This window comes from Cucumis melo, chromosome 2, assembly GCF_025177605.1.
Source record: "Cucumis melo cultivar AY chromosome 2, USDA_Cmelo_AY_1.0, whole genome shotgun sequence".
Taxonomy (NCBI): Eukaryota; Viridiplantae; Streptophyta; class Magnoliopsida; order Cucurbitales; family Cucurbitaceae; genus Cucumis; species Cucumis melo.
This window is the reverse complement of record NC_066858.1, coordinates 7,420,837-7,432,104: the sequence shown is the minus strand read 5'-3', so window position 1 is coordinate 7,432,104 and position 11,268 is coordinate 7,420,837. Positions and strand designations below refer to the sequence as shown.

The 11,268-nt window shown below is 32.4% G+C and overlaps 1 long non-coding RNA gene across 2 annotated transcripts; it reads left to right on the top strand.

Moving 5' to 3' along the window:
- Positions 1–722: 722 nt before the first annotated feature.
- On the top strand, positions 723–10,342 carry LOC127146754 (uncharacterized). Of its 2 annotated transcripts, none has more exons than XR_007818122.1 (3): positions 723–1,348; positions 1,913–1,985; positions 8,146–10,342. It is a non-coding gene; the product is annotated as an uncharacterized LOC127146754 (long non-coding RNA). The 2 variants fall into 2 exon arrangements; XR_007818117.1 differs by lacking the exon at positions 8,146–10,342 and adding an exon at positions 5,540–6,663.
- The last annotated feature ends 926 nt before the right edge of the window (positions 10,343–11,268 follow it).

Sequence of the window (11,268 nt, the reverse complement as noted above, 5' to 3'; positions counted from 1 at the left end):
AAGAACTGTCAGTCGTCTTTCGGGACTTTGGCCCTAAGGTCCCAACCAAGACCTTTTGAGTAGTCCGGTCGTCTACCCAAAACTGTCTCGCATATCTCGTCTTCAGAGAGTGGTTGAGAATCACCTGGGGTGGTCTAAGACAGGAGCTCTAGCATTTGATTTGCAAGAAATTTTTTAATTAAGTCAAACTTGTAAATTAAATGTACAAAATAAGACAAAAGTACCAAATAAACTTACATGCACATCTACGGCCGCCTGCGAAACATACTGGACACCCCAAGTGTATGTTTCTTTGAACAACTCCAGTCGGTCCACAGGTTGACCTCGCTGTTCAACGAGCTTGTGCTATTGGTGTAGAGACCTTGGAGCCGCTATTGCGGTTGAAGGGCTGCTTTGCTCTAGCACTACTACAAAAACAACATTACTTGACGCTTTTAATAAAAACTGTTAAGTAAAATAAAAAAACGTAAAAAATAACAAAAAAGCCAAAGAAAATGCATAATTTTTCAATTTTTTTCTCAATACTTGACATGTTAAAAGTGTCGAGTAATGTGTTATTTGTTTGACATTTTTTAAATGTCAAGAATTGCCTATTTTTTTTCCTTCTTTTCTCTAAAATAATCTTTTCTTATTTTTTTTTGCCCAAATTTCTTTCCAACCTCTCTCCATACATACAATTTCTTTCCTTTCTTCATTCTTTTTCCACAAAATTTCAAAATTCTATTCTCTCAACTGCGTGCTCTAGTGCCCACCGCCGCACGTCAGCGACTCCAGCTCCTTCGACCGCCGTAAGTTGATGTGACTCGGCCCAAATTGACGTCCGCTCTCCCATTTCCTTTCTCTCATTTTTATCCTAAATTTTACCCCCACAATTTTTTTTTAATTTTCTTCTTCCCTTCACCCTAAGACTCCAAATACAATTTTTCTTCTTCTCTTCCCTACACAAATTTTTCTTTCTTTTCTTCTTCCCCACCATCTATCTCACTATCAACTGTGCCCTAATTTCCACCACCGATCATTTTGTCGCTCGTTCTACCACCTCAAGTTCCACAACAACACCACTATCGATATACTAAAATCATTTCATAAGTGTGTGATCTTCCTAGCCTTATTCTTGCTACCAATAATTTCCCTCACAAGATCTTTTGAATGTCAAGACCATCGTTTCTGTATTGGTAGAATGATTAGACACCATCATTTCATGTTTCTCAATTCACTATGGCATATTGCTATTTTTCATTTACAAAAGATTTACCAATAACATTTGTGCTGAACTTTAGCTACAGCTACTCGGGATATAGAGCTTCTTCTGGTAAGGTACTTGGGATATAGAGCTTCTTTTGGTAAGGTAAGCAAGCAATTCTATTTTTTCTTCACTGCTTTAGAACTTTTGAAGTGTTTTTTTTTATCGTGCTCTGTACATTTTCTTTTGGTTGCAACTTGTAGGGCATAATTAGTAAAAGGGCTTGAAATTAAAAAAGGAGAATATAATTTTGGTTAAAACTATTCTATCACTCTTTTTTATGTTACTATGGTAGCTTCTACTCCTAAAATTCATCATGGCATCTCTAATTTCCTCCTCTATAACTTTTAAGTTGTATAGTAAGTAGTGATTTGTATTGTTCTTTAGTTGTTCACTCCCAAATTGATATTTACATTCACTTGTTAGGCTTCGTCGAAATAGATCCAAATAAAAGAATGTCGCATTTCACATAAGAGAGAATAGGGTTAAATACATGACTTTTCATTTCTTTTTCGTTTTTTTACAGAGTAAAATATTGTTTTAAAGAACTCTATTTCTAATTTTCTTGGTATCTTTTTTGTGGCTAATGCTATGTTTACCTTAGAATTTTTCATATTTACTTTGATAGTTCATGATCTTCTTGTTCTTCGTGATTTTCATATCTAATAGGAACCTACTGTCCCACCCCCAAGTTTTCATTCTCCTCCTTGACACTTGCTAATATGCAGATCTATGCTCCAAGGTACTCATTCTTTTTTATATTATAAAATTGTTGTTGTGCACTTCTTAATATCTTGTTGACTTGAGCTTCAGTTCTAGATTGTTGGTTCTAATTTTTTGGTTTGTGGTCATCTGATTTGTAACTTTGTTTGGAAATTCCACTGTTTACTCAAATTCAATTCTACGAAGGATGAATTTTGTTATAGTTGTTTGAAATTTGATATTCAATTAATTGGAGTGCAACATCAAGCATGTAGATGTAGATGTATTATGTATGTATAATAATATTAGATTATGTGCCAATGGCATGTCCTTGTTGAAGTATGTTGCCTTCTTTGTTTTTAGTTTATATAGTCTTTCATCACTAGCAGCACAAATAGAATCTGGAATGTTTGTTCTTGTCACTGTTTCTGCTAGAGGGACTAGGCAGTTTGCTATCCAGGTTTAATAATTATTGCCTATCTTTCTTGTAGTAGCTTCTTGTTTTACATATAATGTAATTTTCCTTCAAATGATGTGAAGAAATATCTTAAATGTGTGTAAGTTGGAACTCTTTTGTTTAGTCCTACGAGAAAATTACTTCTTTCCTTCATCTTCAGTCTGTTTGAACCATTTCTTGACATTTGTGGTAAATATTAATTTCAGTCGTTAGATAAATGTCATTAAAATTATGGTGTAAGGTTTGTAAGATGAAATGCATTCTTTAGTTCAAGAAGTGCGAGGATACATTCCAAGAAGTCAATTTTCCCTTCAAATCTGTTCATCATTGATTGCTCTTACATGCAAATAATCAAAATGTTAGATTCAAAAAAAAAAAAAAAAAAAAAAAAGAAAAATGAACTACTATTTGAGAACATTAAAAGTTCTAGATCACCTGAAACTATCGAGTAAGGCAGTGATCACAGAGGAAGTGTCAATCTAAGTTTAAACTAAAAAAATCTACCTAGCACTTTCAACTAACAAGCTTTAGAAGCTATCTAACACCATGACCAAATTATTAAACACTAAAGGCTACCATAATTCTCAATAACACTTACGTCTAACAAACAAAGCATGGTCATAAATGATAAAATACAGGCTACCATAACTGCAGGATAGCTACAACACATGAATAAAAATTTTCAAGTATTTAAACTATTTCAACAACTTAAAAAATTTCAATTTCATCAATTCAACAATTTCAATACATTTAAATTCCTTTATTGAAGGAATACGAGACACAACGATCGAAAAATACTTTATATGCAACTAAACACTTTAGTGATTAACATGCTAAATAAGCCATAATTACATTAATTAAAGTTAAAACAAAACACATACCTTTGAAGCTTTTTCTGACCTCTTGAAATCTCCTCACAATCACGAACTGAGACCACCACTAGTGTTGACTCGCTATTCTCCGAACATAGAACCAGGTTGTGGGATTCGTTGAGTGAAGGAATATTGAGAGAGGGATGAAAAATGGAGGAGGAGATTAGGTTGAGATTTTAGAAAGAAAAAAATTTACTTTGTAATTAAAAATTACAAAAATGGCCAAAACTCTCTTCAATTTGAAAATTACCCCTTAAATAGACTAACTACATGCAAAATTGCATGTAGTTAGTATATTAAATCTCAATACCTAATAATCCACTAACCATTAGTGGAACTTAGTGGACTAGGTGTTTACATCTCATGTAGCCACCTATCTCACCACTTGGGATTATCCAACACAATGTTGGATTTTCCCACTAACTTAGTTCAAGGATATTTTAGTCATTTGACCATTAAAGTCAAAGTCAAACTGACTTTTTCAAGCCAAAAGTCAATATTTTGACTTTTTACAATTTTTTCCGCCTTATCTAATTCCGATCTCCTGAGCATGCATTCGTATTCATTTTTCCAAAATTTAAATCATATTTGAATATAAAGCCGGTAAAAGTTTGACTTTTCAAAGTCAAAAGTCAACATTTTCACATTTTACAACTTTGACCATTTCCATCAATTTCTAGTTTTCGAATATGAATCTGTATTCATATTTTTTAAATCACATTTAAACATAAAGCTCTATAACAAACTAATAACCAACGTCTATATTAGATATATTTGTCAGTTTCTCTCTCTTTACCTAATTCGAACAATTTGAATTATTCGATCATATTATTCTAAGTTAATTCCATATGAGCTAGTAGAGGAACCTAATGGACCTATAGACCATGAGCTCCAATGATCCGAGATTAACTGACTAAATCCTTTTAGACCGAGTTAGTCAACATTTGTTAACTAATAGGTCATTCCACTAAAGTCCCATAGTTTCACTCCCCCCACTATAGATATATTTATGTCCATCTGATATAACCATGATAAGTAAGTTAATCCTTCACAGGTTGTTCGTAACCTTGGTTGGGTAAAAATACCATTTTACCTTCGAAACTATATCTTGTCTTGTTCCTTAAGTCCCACTAATTCACTATTGAACATTTGGTTTAAGGTCCAACCTATAAACCGAATCCCTCTCAAGCCAATGAGAGGGCGGGATCCCTTGTTCAAGACTTGGATTCCGTCCTTAAGGGAACAACTTATCTACTTAACCTTAAAGTGAGTAGGACTGAATTCTGTCTTGCACCCTATGTTCCTAGCCATCCGTCTGGTCCTATCCTTGAAATGAGAGGCTTATTGATCCAGCGCCGTTGAGCTGCCCTCACCTATGAAAATCTAAAGATAATATCGTTTGAACATAAGTTCATAGTTAGCTCAAAATTAAGATTAAGTTACCTAGGTCATCATACTCGAAATAGTCAGTTTATATAATCAACGGTGTTATAACTTAAAAGTGACTATTTCATGGTTCTAGTATTATGCAAACTCTTTACATAGAATACCCCCACTCCCATGTCTCTACATCAATTATTCGGGATCACATCATTTGTACTAACTATAAATCGGGTCGCATCCATAGTGTTCCTAGAATAAGGCGCCCAACCTTATTCATACACTATAGACTGTTTGGGCTATAAATTCAAACTTGATCCACATTTATGTCTCTACATAAAGTTCAAGTCTACACTAGATAGCCTCGGGACCTTAGTTAATTGGATTCAAGATTATAATATTCTATTTTCACTAGTAAGTCCTCTATAACCACTTTATTGAATAGAATATAATTTTAACTACAAACTACGAGTTTTAGGACATAAATTTCAACATTTATAACAATGACAATTTCAATAATTTAAACCCTAACCTATTACAATTTTAAAAATTCCATTTATACATACAATATTAGTTTAATAACTTCCAACAATTTTAATATACAACCTATATACAATTGAATATCGATCATATATTTATTTACTCATGCAACAAATTGAATATTAATCATACATACAATATACAATCTATACATACAATATAAATACAATATACAATATACAATATACAATCTACAATCTATAGATACAATATACAATCTACAATCTATACATACAATATACAATCTATACATACAATATACATTATACATACAACCAAATCTATAATATACAAGATATCAATATACATTTATTTAGAAAAAAAATCAAATACAACTATTTACAGGAATGTAGAGACTGAAAAATGATACAACAAGGAAAGGAGGACAGTGGGCAGCGGATGGCGATGACTGCATGCAACGAGATGGCAGACGACGACGATGGACAGTGGACAACGAACGCAGAGGGTTCTCTCTCTTTTATCTTTTGTGTGAGTTCTGTGTTTTGTGAACGCTAGAACTTTAAGAACATTGGTTCTCCCAACAAAGCTGCAAAACGTCGAAGGAGTCCCCTACTCACGACGTCATAAGTGAACATGTCAGGATTTCTTGGGTTCAATACCGATGTTTCACTTAAGGCGTCGGGAAAAGGTTTTAAAAAATTTTCAAACATTACACTTTCTCTCAACATTGTCAACCCCTACGACGACCAAAGGTTGACCAATCCCGACATGTCACTTTTTTGCGTCGGGAAATGGTTGCAATAATTATTTAAACGTTCAACCTTTGCCGACGTGATCAACACCAATATTGGCATAGGAGGAACAATTTTCAATGCCGTGCACAAAGATATCGAAGAAACATTTCATTTAAATAATAATATACATTTTCCCTGGCGTAATACACTTCCATGGCATCGAGGAAGTGCTATGTTGTCCTGATGTCTTGAAGTCTACGTTGGTAAATAAAAAACCATTGTCGACACCTTTTCTATGGCGTCGAGGAAAGCTTCATTTTCCGACATTCTTTATCTCGACGCTCTTTTTTGGGTCGGGACAGCTCCTTTTTCTTGTATTGGAAAAGTGGATGTTGTCGTAGTTGATTTTTAGAGTTAATCATATGGAGATGGACATTGACATATGTCACATAACTTAGGTAGTTGTTTCATTAGCACCTTTTGGAGCCAGAGAAAGTTGTAACAACTCAAGTTTTATAGAGCAGCACCTCTGCGTGAGTGTATATTTTTCACCATTTATAAAATGAATGCTAATGTAGAGTATTTAAAAATAATAAACCATAATTAACTAACTCCAAAGACTAATTGATGCAGGTAAAATAATGTACTAGGTCAAATCGATGGCCAAAGATGAAAAATTCATCCATCAAACGAGAGAATTCTCTTTAAGGAGCACAAAGTTCAATTTCAAAAAGATAGTCCAAACTCCAAAACCTTTCTTAATATAACCTTGAATGGGCCATTTATAACAAAACAAAAAAATATTGCGAATTAACTAATTAATTCTAAAATACTTTTTAAAACATTAAATAATCTAAATTAACAATGAAAGAAATATTAAACTTAAATATATTAATTATTCTAAATCCTCCTCACTAATCTTACAATTTAAATAAATTGTTTTTAACAAGTGTAAAAAAAAAATTAGAGTAGATGAATCAATATAATATTTTAATCGAAATTATAATATAACCCATCTTATATTATTTTGTAGGTCAAATAAGTCTGACTACATAATAAGGTCAAAAGCAAAAAAAACCTTCTTCCAAATCCAAATGATTATACATTTTAAGTCAAACCCTAATAACTAACCATCTTTTTCTTTATTTCTTTGTTTCTTTTTTTTTTTTTTTTTTTTTTTGTTCTTTCAGTCAAAAAGTCATAAGAAGAAACATAGAAAAATAAAATAAAAAAGAAGAGAAAAAAAAATCTTCATAAAATCATTAGATTCTAGTATCAAAGCTTTTTGATTGTCAATTCATTAAAATAATTGAATATTTAAATTGTTATAATCACTTATGAAATAAGTAATAATAACACACACCAACTATTTTTCGTTGTGGATAAGAAACATATCAAAATAACGATATCCTATATAAAAATACTTTTGTAATTATTATACTTTATGTCCGTCTCTGTTACCCACTTTGTCGTGTGTTAATTTCTTGATTAGTCCTACTTGACCATAGATGTTTCAGATAATATTATTAATCTCTTTATACTTTGGTAAAGGTAACACACTTCCCTCTGTAATATTTTTGGGTCTAACTTTTCTTAAATTAAGTCTAACAAAACAAATACTGGACTTCCAAATTTTATTTTTGTATTTGAAATTTTACTAAATGTACTAAAAAAAATTGCAAACCATTACAAGAAAATGAGACAAAATAAATTTAAGTTTCAAAAACTAAAAACCAAAAATAAAATTGTGTGATTATTAGTACACTTATTGCCAAATAAAGTTTGATATTTCTTGAAGAATTATAAAAAAAAGGGATAGTTGCAAATGTAGCAATTATATTCAAAATAATTAAGTATATAGCAACATTTTAAATAAATTGCAAATATAACAAAGTTTGTCTAAATCTATCAATGATAGGAGTCTATCACCGATAGACCATGTAGCAAATGTTGGTCTATCACTGATAAACCATAGGAGTCTATCAACGATAGAAATCTATCACCGATAGATTTTGCTATATTTGCAATTTTTTTAAAATGTTGCTAGATAGTTAATAATTATTCTAACAATTGCTATCCATTCTAATTACCCTAAAAAAATTAAAATAATAATAATAATTAATAAATAAACCTTTTACTAATATAGCAAAATTTTATATCATTAGTGTCTATCAGCATCTATCAATGGTATATGTTGTCCAAGTTTCTTCTCTTTTTGTCTAACTAACGCTTGCTTTTTTTCTTTGTGAGTTTTAGGAATATCTCCATTCATAAATTTGAGATCCACATCTGTGAATTGAAAGGTAGGTCTGAATGAACAACTCTAGAATTTGTTGTTAGAATCGATAGGTCTTCAAATAGTTCATCTTTGAAAAATTGAAACCCTTCTTATTGAATGATCATGATACTTCTCAAAAATCGAAATTCTTGATCAATGGAGGAACAATTTTACCATTTTGGTTTCATAAGATACCAAAGTGGATGATTGACTCACTCCATACTATTAAACAATTGTAAAAACAATACTTTCTCTTATCTTTATTGATTGGGTGAGAATGATATATATTTATAAGAGAAAATTAAAATTGGCAGGTGGCTCTAACAATAAAAGGAACTACTTTATAACTTCTTTCTAACATACTAATTAATAATAACCTCTCTAATTATTTTCTAATACTCTCCCTCAAGATGGAAAAAAAGATGTTTTTAACTCTCATCTTGCTAAAATACTCCCCCTTAAGATGGAAAAGGGATGTTGCGGGGAGAGGTTTGGTGAGTGTGACTGCTATTTGATTTGAAGAGTGGACGAACAGTAATTTTATGGAGCCATCTATGACTCTATCTTGAACGAAATGACAATCGAGTTTATTGTGCTTGGTTCTCTCATGGGACATGGGATTTACTACAAGAATTTTTGTCTCTGGCGACGTTGAGAAACGTAGGCAGAACATTAAAAAAATCTAACCACCACCTATACCATACCTCTGCCGTGAAGCCTTGTCGTCCGTCATCGACTGCCGCTCCTTTGCAGACAAAGTCGCTGGCTACCACCCACTCCACCGTCTATCATCCATTGAAGTCGTTACACATCGCACGCGAAATCCAAACTTCTCCAAGTCGAGATCATCTGTTTCCAAACCATTTTCATCAAGCCTCGTCGACCATAGCATGTCGTAAGCCGCATAGCGTCCCCATTGATGAAACCTCTACCTTCGGTGCAGCTAGTTCGAGTTGTTTTCCCTTTCACAAAGTCACGTGTTTTAGATCTGAGCCAATCTGTCTCTAGTTCCCAAATCGATCCTTTCCTTCCCCAGTCACATGAGCCAACCACCTTCCACACCAAGTTGTTTTTTAGTAGCGAGTTTTCTAGTCGAGTCGAGACCTTCACGCCCCTCTTTTTTAAGCCATTTGAGCCAGTTGGTGTTTATGGTGAGTTTTTATTGGGATTTAGGTAAACTCTTCAAATATTAATTTTGGTCATAAGTAAATAGTGGTAGATTTAGCATAGGCCCAGGGGTGCTCGAGCCCCCCTCAATTTTATCGTCTTTATATAATATATATAAAAAACTATTTATTTTTTAATATTTATATGTAGCTATTTTTGTATGTAGCATAGTGATTACTTTGTTTGTCAACCTCTTTTCAATCGAAGTTCAATTCTTACCTATGTAATTTATTTTTCATTTTTCTCCAAATTACAACCTTTCGATTTCTACCCAAGAAATAAAGCCCCTTATTAATAAATTTTCTAGATGGATTAATGTTGGATTTTTCCTTTAAGGCTTAGTTGACAAATTTTGGAAGCATTAATCTTGGAATTTTTTTTCAAGAAGGTTGAATTGGTTTAAACCCTAATTTTTGGGTAAGTAATTTGGGTAAATTTTTGGACAATAGCCAACTATAGTTCTACCTAATTAAAGTTACTGAAATTTCCTTTATGTTTAGGATCAAGTTAATTAAGAAATCTTTCGCTATTTGCTATGAAATAATTATTTAGCCAATCTCTCAAATAAGAGATTTTACTACTAGACCTCAAACATGAAATTAAGAGCTTGCATGTATTTGCTGTTATGCATTGAGATAGTTAAGATGCATAATCAATGTTATAGTTGATGATTAATATATTTTATGATGATGGTTATGCATGATATATTAATTACATGATTAATGATTTTATGATTGATATTTCATGTAATGTTATGATGTTTGCTACATACTTTGGACTATGGTGTCTGATAACTTGCAGAAATAAAAGTTATTATAGCCTTTTAGATAGAATAATGAGACCAAAATGCATAAGAAATGTGTCAAAATGTGTAGCTTTTGTTGTAAATTATTGGAAAGGAATAGTCTTTCCACTGTCTGTAAAGTATTTTGTCATCTTTTTCGGTCAACCAATGAGTGAAAGCTTGAGGTTTGAGTGAAGAAGATCTCGTTCTCCATCTCTCATAACTTGTAATGTCATTTCTATTTTTTTCATTCTATATATTTCGTTGTAATGTATTTGTTCATATTGTATAATGGCCTAAGGCCTTTATTCTTTAATACATTGCATATTTGTTCTTTAATACATTGCATATTTGTACCTTTTCAATTCATCGTCTCTTTACTGACGTGTCATTGTGTTATTTGTAGTTTAAGCTTTATGATAAGTTCTTGATATGAAGGTTAGCTTATAACTCTTATCGCGTTAGTTGAGCTATTGTCATCACCTGGCCAATGTTTAGCACAAACTACCAGAGAAGGCATGTAGCAAGGTTATGGCTAACGTGCAAGGTTATGACTAAGGTTATCCCTTTACAGAATCTCTAGTGTAGATAAATAGATATAGTTTAAATTTACACTCTCTCATACTGTATAGATAATTCTTTTATACCATCTAATTCAAGAGTGAACCTTAGAAGTAAGCTTTAATATCAATTCCCTATATTCGAACATGGATCATTTAGGAAAACCTATTGCTACACTTAAACTTGGTCAATTAGTAGGAAAACTTATAATCAACGAGAACTTAGTAATTACATGATAATGTAAGACATGGAGAGCATACAACATGCCATGACCATGTCTCATTGCATAGAATAAGATCCACTACACATAATACTACACTAAGAGCACTGAGTCATATAATACTACATTAAGAGCATTGAGTCTCGACCTACAAGTAGTGTCTCTGTTAACTTTAGCCATTAGGATTTGTACCATTACAAGAAGCGGAGAGACTCTTGACGCAATAAAACGTTGGAAAAAGTGATAAAAATATTGGGAAAAGATATCCCGACGTCGTTTCCTGCGTCAGACCGTAGTCAGAAGAAATGCATCGGGAGAAGTATTTGGGACGCATCACCAACAAGTTGTCGGGAATAACTTTTCCTCGAC